This window comes from Leptinotarsa decemlineata, unplaced genomic scaffold, assembly GCF_025532065.1.
Source record: "Leptinotarsa decemlineata unplaced genomic scaffold, Ldec_3_MD MMD2_tig00003335_RagTag_RagTag, whole genome shotgun sequence".
Classification (NCBI taxonomy): Eukaryota; Metazoa; Arthropoda; class Insecta; order Coleoptera; family Chrysomelidae; genus Leptinotarsa; species Leptinotarsa decemlineata.
Genome location: NW_027412587.1, coordinates 2068296 through 2089854, shown reverse-complemented (window position 1 = coordinate 2089854; position 21559 = coordinate 2068296). Strand labels below are relative to the sequence as shown.

The 21559-nt window shown below is 33.5% G+C and overlaps 1 protein-coding gene and 1 long non-coding RNA gene across 8 annotated transcripts in view; one reads left to right on the top strand and one right to left on the bottom strand.

The window, feature by feature from the left end:
- The window catches only part of LOC111507432 (uncharacterized), a 544290-nt gene that overhangs the window by 110194 nt on the left and 412537 nt on the right, over positions 1 to 21559 (top strand). The gene's annotated exons all lie outside the window — the stretch shown is intronic.
- LOC141483366 (uncharacterized) lies at positions 2165 to 15744 on the bottom strand. 3 transcript variants are annotated; one of them, XR_012466043.1, is made up of 3 exons: positions 15370 to 15744; positions 11520 to 11697; positions 2165 to 2492 (listed from the first exon to the last, which is right to left on the bottom strand). It is a non-coding gene; the product is annotated as an uncharacterized lncRNA (long non-coding RNA). The 3 variants fall into 3 exon arrangements; XR_012466041.1 differs by lacking the exon at positions 2165 to 2492 and adding an exon at positions 2508 to 4648 and having other exon boundaries at positions 15370 to 15740; XR_012466042.1 differs by lacking the exon at positions 2165 to 2492 and adding an exon at positions 2508 to 4648 and having other exon boundaries at positions 11536 to 11697; positions 15370 to 15740.

Here is a 21559-nt window from a genome sequence, read left to right as displayed (position 1 = left end):
AGATCACACATTTCCTTTCGATTTCATAATCAATAAAAAAATAATTGAGTATATCTATATGAAAACCACACCTCTTTCTAAAAAAATTTGAATTATTGTTTACGAAACAAACATATTATGAATACACTGACCAGTTACTTGATGATAATAATTAACACTATCCATGATATTAATTATACAATTTCCACAATGAATTTCATTCAAGATGCGTTTCGCTACACGTCAGCTTCATCAGTTCGACCGAACTAGTCTAACACTACTGTTATTTCTTCTCAAAGTTACACAAATAAAATCAGGTAATCCAATTGAGAAGAGAAACCAAACAACGCTCATTGATGATAAAATGAAACCAGAGGCGAATACCAGTATCGTGGTTACTGCGTTCGGAACAACAGGAGCAACAAATCGAGCACCAACTCGGGCACTACATCCGTTACCACATCACCTTTCATCTCATAATGCACTGTTTGAAACCTTTGGTGTAGTAATGAATATTACTGGAGTTTTTTCCCAACACCAAATCGTTATTTTTAACACCTTGACACGTGTTTCGATCACCAAGGAGGACGTCTTTTACTTCGGTTAAGTAAACACAATAATATTTAAATAACGATGAACCTATACCAAAGAGCATACTATATAGCTTGTTGAAATAAAATAATGTTGTTGGGTTTACTGATTACTGCATAAGGACACATTGCAAAAATAAATTTGGATAGGCAATATTGTGAAATTAATTTTTATATAGCTGAAAATTGTTTTATATAAACATATATTGTAAAATAATAGATAAGGCAAAATTGTAAAATTAATTTAGGTTGGTATACCTGTATGGGTGGTACGCCTGGATGGTTCACCTGTATGGGATACCTATATAGCATAAATGGGGTTAGCTCGCATTAGTTTCTAGTTTTAATCTTCCTCTTTGAAGATGATCAATTGGTGATCGAAACACGTGTCGAAGTGTCAAATATAACGATTTGGTGTTGGGAAAAAACTCAAGTAATATTCATCACCTTTGATAATGTCTACCACAGTAGTGGGCGAATCGTAAGCCATAAACACCTGCAGACCACGGCCGAAAAAAACCGGAAAAAAGCTTTCACATATATATATATATATATATATATATATATATATATATATATATATATATATATATATATATATATATATATATATATATATATATATAATTGTGTATCTTTTTTTAAAAGGATTTGAGCAGGAAGGAAGTTCATCACCTTTGATAATGTCTACCACAGTAGTGGGCGAATCGTAAGCCATAAACACCTGCAGACCACGGCCGAAAAAAACCGGAAAAAAGCTTTCACATATATATATATATATATATATATATATATATATATATATATATATAATTATATATATATATATATATATATATATATATATATATATAATTGTGTATCTTTTTTTAAAAGGATTTGAGCAGGAAAGAAAGGAAGTTGAATCACAAAATGTCAGCCGGTGATAGAATATTCTGATTAGAATTCATATTAACTTTGCCTGGTTTGGTAATCCAAAATATTATCGAATGCGAATGCACCTGTTTATTTATCTTTTACATAATATGAGATTGTATAAACTTTATAAATTTTGCAATATGTATTGGCATATAGTGTTCACTTATTAAATTATTTTATTATAGAGCACTGATGATGGATTTATTAAAGTTCGAAACGTTGGCATAAAACTAAATTGTTTATATACGAACATTTTTGATCCCTTTTCCAACCAATAGAAAAAACCGCATTCGATAAAATTCATATATTGTTTTTTTAAGTGTTACAATCAACAAGTGTTAGATAAATCCACTCTCGATTGAGTGAGAATCACTGGATCGACAAAGACTCAACCCAGGAATATCAAAGATAAAAAAGGTTTCCCAAGGCGGTCATTTCCAAAGCCAAACTTCGATATCGACCCCCGAACAAAATTTGTTCTCTTCACTTCACAGTAGCTTGCACTACCACTAATTGAACACAAAAAACAACACATTCGTAATTTAACACCATACATTGCTATTTCGGCTACCCATAGGGTCTCATCAGTGATGCTAGGCTACTGGAATCAACTACCCTTGAAGGACAAACCTGAGTGAGTAGAGGCTCTATATCATCTCCCTATATAAAGACGCCATCTAGGGATCGACAGAAAAATCAATTCTTGAATATCACAGAGATACGATGTTTTTCAACTATAATTTCAAATATAAATTTTTGTTTGTCAGATACAAGTTACCATGTTTTTGTAATGATAATTTGCATTTACATTTGAGTGAAAATGACGAGACATATAAATACTCTATTGTTATTATTGTTCACAATATTACGTAGGTCAAATTGAACATTAATTAAAAGACAGGATGTCGAAACATGGAATAATATTTAAGTAATCAATATTCCAATTTTGTATAGGAACACTTTGACGATTGAATTCCAAATTTCCGTCTTCACCTATTCCAACCACTGCAAAAAGGGAAAAATATAGTTATTCATCAGCAGTTACTTTCATTTTGTGGTAAAATTCATATATAATTTTAATATGATGACAAAAATGTCGCCAAACGAGTTGGTTTCCACTTCAAGGTACCTCATTGAAACCAGTTCCAGAAAACTAGGCTTGGGTTTCAATTAGTTTCAACAGACTTATATCTCGGTTTTTAAAATATGGTGATTATACAAAATGAGAAAAAAACAACTGCTTGATTACAAAATCATTGTCATTGGTACACCTTGTATATTTTTCATTTTTGAATACACAATGAAATAGTTCAATTAGAAATACTGAAAATAGGGTGTTCATTCCATTGTGAGATATCTACAGAATACATTTTCCAAGAATCCCAAAAATTTATCACACAGCAAGGTTAATAAATAATCAATTATTTTGACATTTTGAAGTGAAACATTACAATCTGTTCCCCTGTTTTGGTCTACCCTTGTGTTTTTCAGAATACTTTTAAATCATCCATCTGAATGATTTGTTTTTGATAGCTTCTATTCACCTGCCATTTAATGGGATGATAGGTTGAAAATTATAAGAAATGAAACGTATTTCGATACTCAGTCGGCAAGTCCCAGCTTCTGTCGGCTCCTAAAAGTTATTTCTGGCCGGAGTTGGAAGTTAGACCCATTTTCCACGTCCTCGCGGCAGCAGCTTGAGCAAGTAATTAATAAATCGTTTTTGATTAATGAATGGCAACTGCGTGTAAATTACCTCAGTACGAGCAATAAATTAGAGTTTTGGCTGATTAATGATTTTTCCTTTCTTGATTTGTTTATCGAAGTTGTTCAGTGCCGTTTACTTGTAACCGCCAGACGGTGATGTATATATTTGTTAGATATATGATATTCTTTCGTGTTTTTGGAAAGTAAATCAAGTGGATGTGCCTAGAGACGGCTCAATTATTACCTAATTATTTGATACACATATCCGTTGTAATTTATTACTAAGAAGTGGATCAGCTCGTTATTTTAGGCCGAAGAGAATCGTGAACTGATTTTAACGTTAAATTGTTATTGAAACTATTACGCTAATCAATAATTTTGTAACAAGGCAAGTTTGGAAACAAGACAGTTGTGTCAAAGTTAATTTTTATCTTGTTGTCCGTTATCTGATTGACGTTTTTTTTGTCTACAACTGCGTTATACATATCGAAGGCGATGTGTCAACAGATGCAGTGATCAAGTTATCTTCCCAGCATATATTACCTATAATACTCAAGAACTACGTCGTTCGCTTCATCTCCTTTGATATCATCAACTGCAGTTGTAGCCGAAATGTCAGGCATAAAACCTGTGGATCACGGCCAGCAATTCCAAAATAGCTTTGAACATTTTTACATCTGACTATGCAAGTTCATTGTCTTTGCCCAACAATATACAGGGTATTCCATCTCAGACGAGCCACCCCGTATATTTCCTATCCCATAGTGAGTGGAAAATTTTCCCGAAACACGTCGAATGATTTAGTTTGGGGAACATCTTTTGACGTATATTTTAGGCTTGAACGAGCAACCCCCTAATAGGGGGCTCTTCAACCCCTCAAACTTGAATTGGGGAGGAGGAATGAGTGATACTTTATTTGAAAGGTATTGGAAACCTCTTCACAACGGTGTATAAAAAATGTAAATTTGATGAACCGTTTCCGCCAAAAATCAATTTTGCAGCTCGAATGAGCCACCTTGAATAATTTGGTTATTTTTACATTTACAAGCACATTTTTATTAAGCCCTTTTTACAAACTCAAAAAATCTCATTCTTGAAAAAAATGAATTGTTTCATCATCATGCTTACAATAAAAAAATCAAATCTGCGTGTTCAAATCAATTGTTCAAATTGTCCTTCATTGTCTTCCATTCAATAATACAATCTTGACTGAAAACTGACACGACACTCATTCACAATTCTTTGGCGTAGTTCGTCCAAATTTTCAGGGTGAGTCACAAAAATCTTGGACTTGAGATGTCCCCACAAGAAGAAGTCCAGAGGATTCAGGTCAGGAGATCGGGCAGGCCACTCCATAGGACCTCTTCTTCCAATCCAACGATCGGGGTATTGCAAATTGAGGTATTAGCGAACTGGTGAGGCGTAATCTGCCGTCCTAACAAGAAAGGTCCTATCTGCAATTTTTATGTTTTGAGAAAATTGGGGTTTTGTTTTATTTTATTGTAAAATACATGGTATAGTGCAAAATTTTTTCATATTTTATTTTATTTATTATGTTACAAAATAGAACGTAATTGCTAGTAATAATTTTGATTTACCTTTTTCCGATTAGGAGATATATGATATAATTGGCACTTAGGACAATGCAGATCAGTATATGCAACTGAGCTGTTTCCAATTATACTAACCAAATTTGTACTAATCAAAACTAATATTTTGATACCGAACACTTTAATTAAATTTTGATATAGAAAAACTGAACATAATATTTATATAATAATATAAATCATAGGAAAAGAAGAAAAGGGATAATAGGGGTATTAATCATTTCAAACCCCAACATTCTTCATTTCCCATATTGGAAAAGGATATATGCAGATCATTTGTTACAATTTTTCTGGATAATTCGTAAGAAAAGTTTGTATTTGGATATTTCATTATGAAAGGGTATGAACGCCTCCTTCCATCTTTTTTAGAAGCTATCAATCTCGGATCCGTGTTACGTATACTTTTCAACATTCTTTCATTTTCTTTTTCGTACTTCAATGTTGCCAAAAAAAAATTACAAACAAGTACCATTTCGAATTTTTCAGACATTAAATAGTATTTATAGGAATATACTCTTGGTGATGCTTGATTTTTGGTTGTACTTCTATGTTTTTACTCTGTTTCACTTTATCCAAAACAAACTGTTTTTGTTGCTCCTTCGGTAAAAAGAACGGCCCAATTATTTTTTTATTCAGTATACCACACCATGAAAATATTGCTTTACTTTTAAATCCGATGTCTCAAAATGTGTGTTAAAACCACACCGTTTGTTGTGAATGTACTCTCATCACTGAACGAACTGTTGAGAAACAAATTTAAAATTCAATGCATAAACAATGATAAAGTTTTTTACCTCCATGTTCTAAAGTATGTTTTTCTTAGACAAAACACAAGCACTACAGAAAAATCCTCAAGGCGCTCTCGGAGCGGTGCCTATGCGAAAGTAGCGATTCACATTGGATTTGAATCGCCGGAGATTAAATCCATTTGGAAAAACGTTCTCAAGAAGTTTATTTCACATAACCGCAGCTCTCCAGGTGAAAGAGTTCCTAAACAGTAAAGTTCGAGGTGTGCTGATTTGAAACTCAAAACGTTGAGCAGCCACAGTCCATCACGTATTTCTGATATGTACTGCTCTTGGTGGAATCAAATGTGCCGAGTCACTTGAACACTTGTGAAAATATCTATATACTATTTTCAATTTCGTCATTAGTTTTTCATTTGGTTCAACTCTTTTGTAATTCACAGGAATAATTTCCCTGAGAAGCTTGTCTACTGTAGATACCGTCATATGTGAAATGGCTCTACGATTTGGATTCCTCCTGTTAAATTCCGCAGTAGCTTTTCTGTACCTCCTTAAATTATCCCTAATAATATTATTTGAATACCCTTCTTGAACCAACTACCAAATACAAGAAAAGAACTGACAGTTAAATAAATGTCAACAAACCTGAGTTCAGTTGTTTTCGGGGCATAGTTGACATAACTTTCATTGATCGTGTTCTCAACATTCATTCAGAAAAGTTATGGGTGTGATGGCAGTTATCTAATTCTGGTGAAATTTCATGCTCAGGTCTTTCGAATTGTTGCTCCGAAGATCAGGAAAATAAAATATTCGATTTTTTTCTGTTCTACAAAAGATCAACAATTTCTAAAAGAAAAAATAAGAGTCAGACCTGAAAGGTAAAATAACGGTCAATGATGAAGTGGATAGATTCTGTATTTGACTTTCGATAATTGTAATATTCAAGATACAGCTGTTTGATAGGTTTGAAATGATTTTTTTCTGGAAAAACTCTGAACATATTTTTCCAATATCGTGTTGATTTTTTCATTGCTTTGGAACCTAGAATATGATTTGTTTGAAAGAATATGTTTCATTGGCGAGTATAATATGTCTCTCGAAGCTTTACATGATGAAAATCAAATGATTGAAAGAAACTTCAACAAAAAAAAAATCAGAGGAGTACTCAAATTTTATAACTCATCAACACTGATTCGGATAATGAGTGTATTGGGAAATTCAAAATTAGTTTTTAAAATTTTATTACTCATCAACACTGATTCGGATAATGAGTGTATTGGGAAATTCAAAATTAGTTGAAAATCCCTAATATGTTTTTTTAATTGTGTTGATTTTTGATTCCAGCAGGCTATGATTGGATCGAAAATACTGAGTGAATTTGTTTTATAAGCTTCGTCTCTGGAAACTCTGAATAACATTAAAACGTTTCTAAATGTTACTTCAAACAAAAAATATACTGGATGGTTGAAGATAAAGTGATACATACTGTATAATATCTCAGATTTGGATAATATTCGAAATATGAGTATTTGGGAAGATTTTTTTATCCCAGCGGGCTATGATTTGCTCGAAAATGGCGAACTTGTTTTATAAGCAAGAACGTCTTTAAAAACTCTGCATAACAAAAAAAGTTCTTGAGTACGACTTCGAACAAAAAAAAATACAGCGGTGGTCGGAGTTGAAGTGACAAACATTGTATTCTGACTAGCATAGTGTTCTGATGTTTTGTGCTCTCTCACATTGAGCAAAATCACTTCACACGTATATCTGTGTTTTCACTTTTCACTCTCTAACTTTCAGGGCCAAAATTTGACATAAAAATAATCGTTATTCAAAAAAAAATCAATGATAATCAATAATTCTTTCGGGAGACGTTCACAAATAATCAACAAAATGTATCATCGATATTGACGTTCTCAGGGGATCGATTCATGGGATGGTTCATACGAGTGAATTTTCTTCGTCAAAACATAAATTTTACCACTTCCAAAACCCTAAATATGAACGTCTAAAATTGTCATGAAAACTGCTTGAAAATTTTTGCAAATAACGCTATTTTAAACGTTGAATATGAACGTGGAACTTTTGATAATGTAACTTGTAATTCGTAAAAAATAACATTTGGCATATTAGCTTTGCTAAAAAAAGAATAATGGTGATTTTAAACAGACAGATTGTGATAAGTGCAGTTGGGAAAATGATTTTGAAAGTTGAAGAATAAAACTTCAGTAGTGACTCAATTCTCAGAATTCATTTTTAAATTTCCATAAAGCTCCCTGTATACTCAAAATGAAGAGGGCAGCAAAATTAAAAGTGAAAGAGGGGTTACGACCGTGTTAAAGAGTGTTTCGGACGTAATAAAACTTCACGACTGTCACAATTTTGGATTTTTTTTAAGAATATTTGCAAGCAGCTTTCCGTGTACTTGAAGTAACCAACTAAGACCATATGAAAATCAGCAGTAAAAAATATCATACTTTTTTGGGCGACGAAAAAAATTCACTGATATAAGCTCCCTCCCTGGAGGGGAGGACGTCAATTTCAACGAGATATATTGCTCGTTATTTGCAATATCTCTCAAAAAAGTAATTTTTTCTCCAATTTTTTTCGGATGAAGGTTGTGATTTTGTCGAGATATATAATATTAATTTTTTTAATTGCGAAGATTTGGTCGGATTCAAATTAAAACCCCGCCACCTCAAAGAACATCAACAAACCCTGAAATTTTTATAAAGCTACCTACAAATCCTAACCAGTAATATAGAAATTGTTTTTCAATTCGTTAAGCTGTTTTCCATATTTTAACAATGCTCCCAGTGTTTATTTGTGTAGATTTTATCTATCGAATCTTATGGGTTGAATCTTGCTATCTATTAATGTTGTTTCCTGGATATCATGCTTGGGTTTAGACCGAAACAAACCTTTAAAACTTCTAAAACTGCAAAATGAGTAAATCAATTATCAATTTTGAATTTTTTCGAGGAATCATTTCCTTAGCAGTTCTGCCTACATGTACATTTTCGATGGCCCATATATTTCAGTTAATTTTGATTATTTTATTTGAACATGAGCAACAATGAAGTCGCTTCACGACGGCACTAAATCATGAAACGGAAACTGGAACGATTAAAATTGATTTAAACGCGTTTTTTCAACGGCTGTCGTAAATAATTAACTGTCGAACACTTTTTGATGATATTGATTAGTCGATTTGAAGCTGATTATCCGCTACGATGAAGAGGATATGTTTGTTTTATTGATGAAACACTGACAGGTAGATAAATTGCTATGGTTGATTGAGTATTTGCATCCGAATGAATATGCATAATGAATACCGAATGAGGAGCTTGTTTAGTATTTGACGAATATACTAGGAAATTCATTTTGTCGAAGTATCATATGAATCAAGAAGCCCATGGCAAAATTCGTATATCATATTCCTGATATTTATTCAATATTGAAGTTCACTCCAATATATTCTCTGTAATGTCAATTATTTTGTTTTTGCCTCTTAGGCCTTCTGCGCATCTTGGTTTTTGCAATATTTGTCTGAAAAATAACTGATTCGTTGAAAAGTTATTGTCACTAATAAAGTGAAACAATTTTTGAATGGATCAAAATGGGTTGGAATACAACTCATTTCTCAGTTCGGAACAATTTTTCTTATGTCAGTGTGAGTGAATTTACAAAAGTTGATCATTTCATATTATATTAGGTATCACTAGATACATATTACAAAACAAAGTCCCCCCACCGCACCTGACCTTTGAATTTTCAGGTAGCATTTTTTTCTCGTTTTTAGGTAGATAGGTACACTCACCTATTTCACAAGAATTTATACAACTTGCATTGATTGTATGTATAAACATGTTTTTATTTTAGTTTGGATCAACTGGCAAAGAAACTTTGAAGCAGTTATCCTCCGATTAGCGGAATATTTTCTTCAATGCACCTTCATGATATGGGTATTGAAGGTTTATTAAAAGGAATATTAAAAATAACATAACCTCACTATAGATAATATGGCGTACGCTTGTTCCTCCACATCACCCACAAAATGTGCATAATTATTTAATAGACAGGTTTCAAAGTCACTGAAGCGATATAGATCACCCAAATAGAACTTTGGACTCATTTTTTGTGAATGAAATGTGAAAAAGGGGGAATAGCACTTTGTCCGATTGTTGGAATACTTGCGATGATGAATCATTGATGTCTGACACAGCAGTTGCTCCAAACGACAACGGTTTTGAAAGTAACGTTCTTTATTGTATCTAGTCAACATTCCAGCAGAAATCTATTTATCACTTGCATTTTTTCAAAAATATACTGCTGGGATTTCAAAGTTTCGATACACACCCTCGTACTCACTAATTTTTGATTCCCTTATCTACCATATTTTGCAAAACTGAATCGGATCAAATCACAACAAGTTGGTGGGGATGACAAATTTTGATTTAAAAACCATTGCGAAAGCTGTCATGCCCACAAACAAATGTGATATGTGTCACTATTTTCCGGGTTTGAAGGCCGTGACTTTTTGGAATTTCTTCTTGACTTTTCGAGTTAATATCTACGATGACTGGATATTACGGCTGCGTAACGCGTATTTATGTTGACTCTACAGGTTTGCTATTTCCTGTATCTGGCTTAGGTAAATTACGTAAAGCATGTTTATATTGGTCTGCATTTTCTTTCATGCTCCTTCAGCCTTGTTTCCATTCTTTTGGTGGTTTCGATATATACCTTTCCACGAGTGCACGGTATGCGATAAACTCCTGCTGCTGATAGTGGATCCTTTTTGTCTTTAGCCGACCTGAGGTCTCAAGGTCACTTTAAGTTCCAGTTCTTCATCTAGATGCTTTGGTCTACATATTCTCCGTTATAGTGGAGATGACTCCTTTCTTTTGATTAGGAAGATGGTTCGATAGTGCGTGCAGGTGGGTGTTCGTGGGTTTTCGGTACACTCTGTGGGTTAGTCTAGCACCATATAGTTTGGTTAGTACATCTAAGGATGTTATCCGCTGCTCCTGTTCAGTATTCAAGGTGAACTTGATGCTTTGGTGTTGAGCGTTCACTCGGAAAATAGTGGACTGAAAATTTCGGCCGCGAAAGCCTTCATCATTTTGTCGAATGCGATGTGTTTTGAACTGATCTAGCTATGGAAGATATGGATGCCGCAGTAGGAATCGAAAGCCATTTTTAATATGGTATCATACGACAACCATTCGTTAAAAAAAAGTTGTAGGATGTTACCTCTTCTTTGGGGGTGAAATGTTTTGCATTCTTACCAACAAATTTGACGTGTTTTTGAAAATTTATGGAAAGGTAGTTTTGCTTTACGGTACGTTTTCGTACCGCACTTCGTAAATACTGAAAATACATCTTTTAGATGATATTTTAACTTATTGTTATTCTTGAAACCCTTCTTACATCTTCATTCAAAAAGCCTTCAAACTTCCGAAGAGAAAAATAAAGCAGTTTTTTTCCTATTCAGTCTGTACTTATTTAAACATTCGTTGTGGATTCGAAACCGAAATGATTCACCGGAATTCTACACATTTTGATACGAGTGTATGAGAGATCTTTAATATAATATATTCCCTTCAAAATTTGAACGAAATTCCTGTTGGTGGTTTCACGTAGGAGAGCGAGGGGCACGTTGTTACAGGGGTGAGAAGTTACACGCTTTTTTACCGAGATTTTGAACTCTTTGGTGGACATAATTGGGCTCATTTGTTTTCCTATAACATCTTGCAGCACATAAAAGCGATCAGTGATCCGCCAAGCGCGAAGTGGCTAGGTTGTGTGCATGTGTCCCGATTTCAACCAAGTAAAAAAAAAATCCTTTACGAAATTTTTCGTTCCTAATTTTTTTTAACTTTTTCAACTATCTATTTTTTTAACTATCGATATCGATTAATGATGACTTCAATATATATTAAAAAACGTGCCAGGGGGCAGGTAGTTACCTTGTATTGTACCTACCGTTCCTCTTCGTATTTTAAAATTAAATAGTATTATCGATACCAGGTCCATCTGGTATACAAAGTGAATTTGAAATTTTTTTGCCTTTTCCCAAGGCAAAAGTTTGAAAATAATCCATCCATAGTCGTTGTGAACGCAAATTCGCTGTGCTAACCGACACACCTGAAAAAGACTCATTAAAAAAAGAGTGTGAAAAAAACTGGCCAAAATAAAAAAAAACGTGTGACAAAAATGAAGAAAAAGGCAAAGGTTAAACAAAAGACAAAGGAAAAGGTAGGTACTGATGAATGGTTTTGTGTAGTGTGTACCGAAAGTAACAACACCTCTTAAAAAGAAGATTGGGTAGAATGTTTAGAATACAAAATGTGAGCCCATGTCAAATGTATAACGGGAAACGTCCACTCATTTATTTGATTAATTGCAATTCTGATGAAGACTAATTTAATATTAGTATGTGATATTGTTACCTACCTCTATATAAATAACTATATATTTTTATATGAGTGCTTTAAAAATGTTAGAATCTAAAGTACCTATTCAATTTGCTGAACGTTTATGAAAATAACTGATAAGTATGAATAATTTATTACAGTTGTTATTTGCAGACGAAGTTTCTGTGTTTTTATATAAGACTAGTTGCTGCCCGCGGCATCGCCCGCATATAATTTGGTGGTTGGAGTACTAATTAGTACTATGTTGCTGTATCGCTGCTGTTCCAATGTTTTGACAGAATCAGAATCAACGAAGTTAGGCGTGCGCAGCGTTATAGAACAGTTCTTTCAAAAAAATTGTTCTACAGCGCCATTTAGTGGCGAGTTACAGAAAAACTGATAGCCTAAAAACCTTCTCTATGAAAAATTACTTATACATGGCAAGTTTCATCACGATCGGTTGAGCGATGTAGAAGTTTATCACTTACCAACCAACCAACCAATCAACCAATCAACCAACCAACAAACATCCAATTTTATATATTAGATTTAAAGAAGCTCCTGCCAAAGTTACGTTATTTTTCTACAAAAAAATCTTTAAAAAAATTATGAAATAGATATTATAATGACTCATAAATGTTAGAATATTATTCAAAGTAATTTCTTTCTTTTATAACGTTCTGAAATAATGATAGACGTTATTTATCATTGATGATTTTGTTTATTTCTCTACCGTATCATCGGGTCCCGAAGATGTAACAAATTGGCAGTAAGTTGTTACAATAGACTTTTTTTGTTAAATTGTCCATTGTGAAAAAATTACAGAAATTTTAATAATTTTTCTATAATATTTTAATAGCTGAATAGACATACTAACGATAAAAGCATTCAAATGTATAAATTATTTGATAGCTTTTGTCATATTGACAACTATCTAAAAATTGTAACGACGTGCCCCCGCTCCCCTACTGTCATCGCGAAAGGAGCAGATTTGTCTCATCTGGTCTTACCTTGTGTGGTAAATGCATTGGTTTTCATCTTAAAATGTTCAAAGAGGTGTTGATGAGGAATTGACTGTGAGTATTTTTGTGACAAATTTTCGAAAAGTACACCTTAAGGATGTAACGGTACCATTTTGTTCCACATGGTATAATCATTCGTAAACGTCAGAATAACAATTTTCAAGCACCCGTAGGTCCCTCTCTCCTTTTCGTTTGTAAACTGGTAGGCCGTGAGATTACAGATTTGAACTATTGTTGTTTACTTTCATTAAATCAATAGACAGTACCTTTCCAATTGTTATTGAAGTACTTTCAATGTAGATGGAGTTTGATGTACCACCCTGCTCCAATCTTTAAATATCCCTTTCAAACTCTTTTTAAGTATATTTCGGCATCCTATTGGCGAAATCTTGCACATTTTAAGATTTTTTGTAGAACCGATCCCTATGAAAATATATTTTCATACTTGCAACACACCTAGTAGTCAAGGTCATAATTAAAGATCAACTACCGTATCCCTGAAGGAATGTTGATATTTCATTCCATATTATATTTTGAATATCTTAGCGGAATTGTCTCTGGGAGGAAATATTCCCCATATTATTCATCCCTGCTTTTCCAATCGTTCAGTAGATTGTTCCAGTTTGGAAAATGTATTTAAATGATTTGGATATTCTGAAACAGCTCTATTCGATTGCCCATTGGTTCATCACACCTGTCCATGACGTATGGTCATGCGCTGGAATTCATATTATTCCGTTTCAATATGATTATCCTACGGATTCCATTTTTGAGGTTGCTTGGTGAATGTTCTAAGAAGACCCGCCTGGAAAATTTGTTTGTAGAAACATCTCTTTGAGGATTATTTCTGAGGGTCTTCACTTAGTGAAAACAGTGCCTAGTTTTGCTTGCTTGGGTATAGCATTTGATGTAAATTGGCCTTTCACTCTCTTAGGAGGATAAAAGAACTTCACAACCTGTTATCGTTTCATAACTTTCTTCAGTTGGTGTTCACCATACAATCGGTTGATAATTTACTGGAAAAATTGAAGACATTGCCCAAAAGATTGTGAAATAAAATTCCGATTGGGATTTTTGGAAAACCCTTCCGAAACTTGAAGGGCTTTATGGGGCAGTGCGGAAGCTGCATTTTTCTTTCATTTGGAACATCCGTTAGCCGAATCTGAATGAGAGCTGTTCACTCAATAGTGGGAAAATTATAGAAGAAGGACTTTGTTTTTTTTTTCCTGAATTCAGTGAAGTCAGGGGTTTCAACCTTGAGTTTGGCACTTCAGGATATATCAAGCCACGCAAGTAGACAGTGAATGATTCGTCGTTTTTTTTTAAATATTTCTTTTCTCGCCACTTGCCATAATACCTTTATATATAGACAATATATTGTACAAAGGGGTAGAAATTAGTTTCATACTGATGATTTTATTTTATGTTTGACATAGTGAAACGCGACTTTCGCTCTGGATCCAAAGCTAGCGGCTGTTTAATTTTGGGGTTATTCATGGTTTCTTTCAGTTATTTTGAAACCTACATTAATTTCTACCACAATTGATTGTGATTAATAATATTTCAACTCCAAATACAAATTGTGTATACATAAATATTATTTATTGATATGAATTTATATACTCAAAAATAATATGATGTTTTCGTGAAGTATTCATAATAAACCAGATCATTACGTAATTTTTTTTTCCTTATTGATGATAATTCAGTCGATTATGCCAATTATTTTTTGTGACAGATGTGTTTAAGTTCATTTGGTAATTTAGGAACAGGGTTCAGACAAGCATTCGGAAGGGGTAAATTACCTGGCGCCCACAATTAAAATTTAACCTGCATACTTCCCCCCACTCCCGTCTTCACTCAGTTAGCCGGAGCCGAATTCTTGGGCTGTCACAGTGACTACCCAACACCGTAGCGTGATCGAGCGTTACAAGGATGATAAGAGTTCCACGTAAGTGATATTTCACATTATTGTTATTTTGATATATGACGTTATCTATCAATTCCATGACGAATATATGAAGTTCAGACTAATCAATTTCTTCTTTCGGAAGGTTCTTACATTTTTTGTATAAAGATGGAGAAATAGAAAGTAAAAAGCCTTCCTCTCTTTGATTTTGGAATTTTCTATATGATGAAAACCTAAAAAGTTATTTTTAAATTAGTGAGTAATTCTGCTTCTTTTTTTAACTCCACCTTGTTCCTAACACTATCACTGCAAATTGACTGGATGATCAACAATATTTTGTCAATGAATATGAAAATCAATATGATGAAACAAATGTTATGAAGTTACTAAGGATAAAAACATCAGATCGGATGAAAGTGAATGGAAAATATTCAAGTGTTGAAAAATTTCGGAACGAATATAAAACAGTTACCTCCGTTGTTGACAAATCCAAAGGGAGATAGAAGTCTGTAATAAATTTAAAAAATCCTAATTCAATTTAATGGAATTTGCTTGATCCTTAACACACAGCTGTTTCACTTTAATATCCTGAAAGCGAGGCTCAAGAAACACATTCCGTATTCCGCACCTGAGACGTTCCTGACTGCAATTTGGCCTTCACGTTCATGTTCAACGTCGTACTTGGTTTGTTATGTCGTTTAATATGTCATAATTCAACATTCCAACTACCGATAATTGTTTACTGTATATTCTCCGAATAAGTAATGGCAAACGTCTAATGTAACCGCAATAGTCGGCGCTGATAATCTCCCTTTGCGTATCGGAATCGACCCGTTCTCTTTAAAATGACTACATTTCCTACGACGCATCTCAATTAGTTCTCCTTCAATTCGATCTGGGTAACATTCGTTTTCTAATCCACCGAACACTTTATTGGAAGTTGTTATTAACCACAGCATATCATGTTTCGCATGAACTTATGTACACACCTTTGAACTTATGTACACCTTTCATAAAAATTACTCTGTGGAACGGTGGATTCTATGCTAGTGGCTGGTGGCTGGCAGTTTTTTTACAAGGAATCCCACACGATTTGTGAAAATATATGGTCAAGTATTTCAAGACTTTCTTAGGTTTCTCTTATTCTTTGAATATCACATCCATGTGCCAATTATATTATGCTTTCATTGTGAAAGCACATACGCACCGCATTGATAAGTGGCCATTTATATTAATTTGAAAAAACTATCTCGGGATGTTTTGTCCAAACGGCACTGTACTTACTCTAAATTCTTTCCTAGTGGAATCAAACGAACTGAATCACTTTCTGTTTTCATACCACCCTCTCTCGATGTCCCTGACTATCATGTTTTGAAGTTTTGAAGTAATTGGACATGTGTAATGTCATTTTGTGAACACCTTGTTACAAAATGGTAGTTTTCCAGGTGATCTAAAAACCGGTACAGTTACGCCTATCGGCAAAGTTCCAAACACAAAAAAATTTGATGAATATCGGCCAATTAATACTTTGCGCTGAAAAACCGTTAGAGTCAATAGTATATCAACAACGGAATATTTCAATAAAAAAAACATACTATTCATAAACCAATCTGGTTTTAGATCCAGACATTCATGCGAATCCGCACTTCAGCTTACAGTTACTGAATGGAAAGACAAAATGAGTAAAGGCATGTACACTGTAGTAGTATTTTTTAGATCTTAAACGTGCGTTTGAAATGGTTGATCGTAAAATATCAATTGAAAAATTCAAAAAATATGGCATTAAAGGAATAGTACTTGATCAGTGATTACCTCACAGGAAGGAAGCAGGTAACTAAAATTAATGGGTTTGTCTCAACAGCAATAAGCGTAGACCACGGGGTTCCGCAGGGAAGTATTTTAGGGCCATTGCTATTCTTAATTTACATTAATGATATCAGCAAATGTAATGAATGTGATTATGAATATTATTTTGCTGATGATGCCCTAGTATCGGTTAGTGATAAAGGTAATAGATAAAGCTATTCAAAAAATTAATGAAGCATTGAATAATATTGCTACATATTTAAAAACTAATGAATTGAAGCTAAATGTCAGCAAAACAAAGGTTATGATACTTACTACACCGTTTAAGTACAGAGAATTAGATTTAAATCAAATTGAAATAAAAATAGAAAATTACAAAATTGAGCTCATTACTGAATTCAAATATCTACGATTCATGTTGGACAAGCATGTATCAATGAATAACCATTTCACTTACATACAGAAAAACATTTTGAAAAAATTATATTTTTTCACAAGAGTGTCCCAACACTTAACTATGCAATCACGGATAACTATATATAAGACCATTATACAACCACATTTCGAATATTGTCCCATTCTTCTATACACAGGTGATTTAAATGAAATGAGAACACTACAAAATCGCGCAATGAGGATTATTTTGAGATGTGACTGGAGTACCCATTTATCTTCTATTATTAAATATTAAATACTCTAGAATGTTCATCTATAGCAGAATGTTCATCGCGAGCTACCGGTAGCTCGCGGAGGCAATTCTGGTAGCTCTCACAACGATTTTAATTAAAAAAATACAAACTGCAAAAGTCAGAGAAGCTTCCGAAAATTCCACAAAAAAATCTAATTGTCATAATATTAAACATAAACAACGGCAACGTTGCGGTGAGCGATCTGCCGCCGACGCCATCAAGCTAGAATCGTCTAGAACCGACCAGCCGGACCAGCGCGTTAGTATTCGAGAACGATCTGGATTGCTTTGAACGGGATAAATACGCACGCGGCGACATTGCGCTTAGTTTAAAACTGAACGCGTAACCAACGTCCAGCGGTTGGGTTAGTAGAGAACAACAAAAATAATATTATGGCAAGCAGTTGTAAGAAGGTAAAGACATACCACTTTCATTCGGAATGGGAAGAACAATACTTTTTTACAGAAGTTAAAGATGAAAATGTGTGTTTGTTTGTAATACTTCGGTCTCCGTTGCTAAAAAAGAAAATATTGAGAGACATCATAAAACTGTACATTCTAATTTTGAAAAATTATTCCCACTACATTCTGCCACCAGAAAGGAGAAACTGAAACAATTAAAAAAGCAGTTAATTGGACAACAATCAATATTTTTAAGAACAGTCAACAAAAATAAGGCAGCAACTGAAGCATCGTACCGTGTGTCCCAGATAATTGCACAAAAAAAAGAAACCTTATGAAGACGGGGAAATGATAAAACAGGCGTTTTTAGAAGCTGCTGATCCGTTATTTGCCAACTTTAGAAATAAAGACGAGATAGTTTCAGCTATAAAATCTATGCAACTTTCTGCTAATACAGTGATGAGACGTGTAGAAGTAATGAGCAATGATATTTTTTTACAGTTAAGAACTGACTTAGATAACTGTGTTTATTTTTCACTTCAACTGGATGAATCAACAGATGTCGTTGACACTGCCCAGATGGCCGTGTTCGTCAGGATGGTTTTTAGTGATTTTACGATTAAAGAAGATTTTTTGAAGTTCATTCCACTGAAAAGACACTACTGGACATGAGTTGTTTTCTCATTTAAAAAATATTATTTCTTCCGATATATCGAAAATGGTAGGCTTGACAACCGATGGCGCTCCAGCTATGGTGGGTTGTGATAAGGGTCTGGTGGCGTTATGTCGTAAAGATGAAAATTTTCCGCAATTTCTCGTTACCACTGCATTATCCATCAGCAAGCATTATGTGGAAATTTCCTGAAACTAAACAACGTTATGAAACTGGTGGTAAAAATTGTGAACAAGATTAGAGCTCAAGCGTTACAAAGAAGATTATTCAGAACCTTGGCCGATGAAGTTGACTGTCAATACGGGGACCTACTCCTTTACTCTGAAGTCCGATGGTTAAGTAGAGGACGGGTGCTGGAACGTTTTAATGATGTCCAATCTGGCATAGTTCAATTTTTCAAACAACGCGAAGAACCAACTCCGGAACTAGAAATTTCAATCTGGCTTAGAGATTTTGGTTTTCTCGTGGACATTACAGAGAAATTAAACGAACTTAATTTGCAGCTTCAAGGGAGAGACAAAGAACTAGCGGAAATGATTTCTGATATAAAAGCATTCATCAAAAAGCTGGAGTTTTGGGAACAAAACCTAATTAACAGCGATGCCAAGCATTTTCCTATTCTTTCAGAAAAAATATCTCAAAATCCATTAGAACCCTATGACAACAAATATCATGTAGAAATAATTTCTACCCTGAAGAATAACTTCAAAAATCGTTTTAAGGATTTCAATGAAATGGCTTTAGTAGCTCAGTTTGTTGTTTCACCCTTTATGGAAATTGATATCCAACAGTTTGCAACTTGTGTTATGCAGAACTTTGGCGAAGACATCGCTGCAACAGAAATGGAAGTCATTGAGTTTCAAAATGATTCAGCCTTAAAATCGTTAGTCTCAAGTACTGAATGTATCTGGCCTATTGTAAGTAAAGACAAATATTCAGTTCTATGCCGTGTTGCCGTGAAAGTGAAAGCATTATTCAGTTCAACCTATTTGTGTGAATCTTCTTTTTCCAATATGAAGTTAATTGAGAACAAATATCGCAATCGACTTACAGATGAACATTTGGATAATTGTATTCGAATGGCTGCATCAAATTATACTGCAAACATTAAAAAAATTATCGATGAGTCTGAGTGTCACCCTTCTCATTGAACGTCCTTTTTTATTTTTCAATGTTTATGTTCGTGATAGTGCGTTACTTTGGTGTTGTTATTATTAACTATTTTTAAATCATACTTGACATGCCGTTGTGGCTGGATGAAAGTTTGTGTTTATTTTTCAAACACCTTCGTTTGTTAGGTAGGAATGTAGCTATGAACAAGTACGTTCTAGTAATATTAGTTATTTTGTTATTAGTTTATTATTAGTACCTATGTATTATGTATTACCAGTTAAATAGTAAAATAAATACATATAAAGATAAATTAACTGTGGATTATTTCATTTACGTTGCGTTACGTGGCTTCTGTGTGGGTAGCTCGCTGTTTATTCCAAAATTAACAAAGTAGCTCAACACATTGAAGAGGTTGACGACCACTGATCTTTAGAAAGTAGGCTTACATATTTAACGATGATTTATATCTACAAAATGTTGGATACCCTTCTACCTTCATATTTTGACAAATTTGTAATTTTTAATAATCAAATCCATCAGTATAATACTAGAATACTGAAGAATTTGTATGTGTATAATCAAACAAAAACGTTCAACACTAAAACATTCATTTTTAAAGGATTTATAAAGTCTTCTAACAGTCTTATTATGTTCAAAAGAAATCTATTAGACCATTTGAGAGACCATTGAGGTAATACCAAATTATTATGTATTTTTTTTTTGTATTTTCAATTATCGTAGGTAAGACTACCTACTAACAAATTTCAGTAGATCTTTTTTTGTATTATTGTGTTTATATGTATATTAATGTTAAAATTATTATCATTGTTGTATATTAGGATGTATCGTATTTGAATAAAGCATTTCATTTCATTTCAACGATGTTAACACGGCATCTTAAACGATAATTTCTAACAACCGATATTACCGATGTTAATACGTGTGTAGAGAATTCTGAATGTGGTGCCAATATAATTCAAGGTACAATTGACAAAATGGTTAAGACTTTCGTAGCTGAGGTTTTCAGTATCACTTTTTCCCGGGTTTGAATGCCGTGGATTTTTGGAATTTCTTTCTGATGGCGCTAGTGGCTAGCTTTCTCAGAGGTTTATACATCCTGAGTTGATATTTCCAATTTCTGGATATTACGACTGCATAACGAGTATTTATGTTGACAAAGCCAAAATCTTTCTTTTCCAAAAATGATGATGGATATTGCTGACTTTCTTTCTATTATGACTTAACAATTATTCATGCGCACAAAGTCACAAAAGTCATAACCTCAATTGTCTTTGCGTGCACCATGACGACTCTCAAAATTTGACAAACCGGACGTCGTCAATTTGTTTGTACTTTTCTTAAATTTCGAAAGGAAGTAGGCAATCGATTCCAATCATGTAGAAAGCCAAAAAGTTTCTTATTAATCTCTCCTAAAAATATACGTCCTCCAATTTATATAAGGTGTATACTGAAGAATATATTAACAAATTTGCACCTAAATTCAAACATTCAGCACAGTAGAATTATATCAGATCCGAAAGTTGAGATCCATTACTAATATGCTTAATGTGCTCGATGACCCTGGAAAACTGGAATATTTATACAAGAGTAATTCTCAGTAAAACTAATTATAACAGCGGTTGGTAGAATTAGACATCCAATAAAGTATACCACAAGCTGTTTTATTGGAGTCCTCGATTTGCTAATAATTTTTTTCGTTTAGTACTCACAGGAAATGTTTTATCAGATGAAATATTACATATTTAGTCGACAATATTGGCAATTTCATTTTACTATATAGGTGACAAAGTAATGAATCCCTAACAAATGAATTATTGAGCAACTGTAAGAATAATTGAATAAAATATTCATACTTAACAAGGTGTGAATATTTTCCTATTTTTTCTTGTCACGATTTATACAATTTGTAACGAATTGGTTACACGCTATATTCTGTCCAGAAATGAGAGAAACTATAAA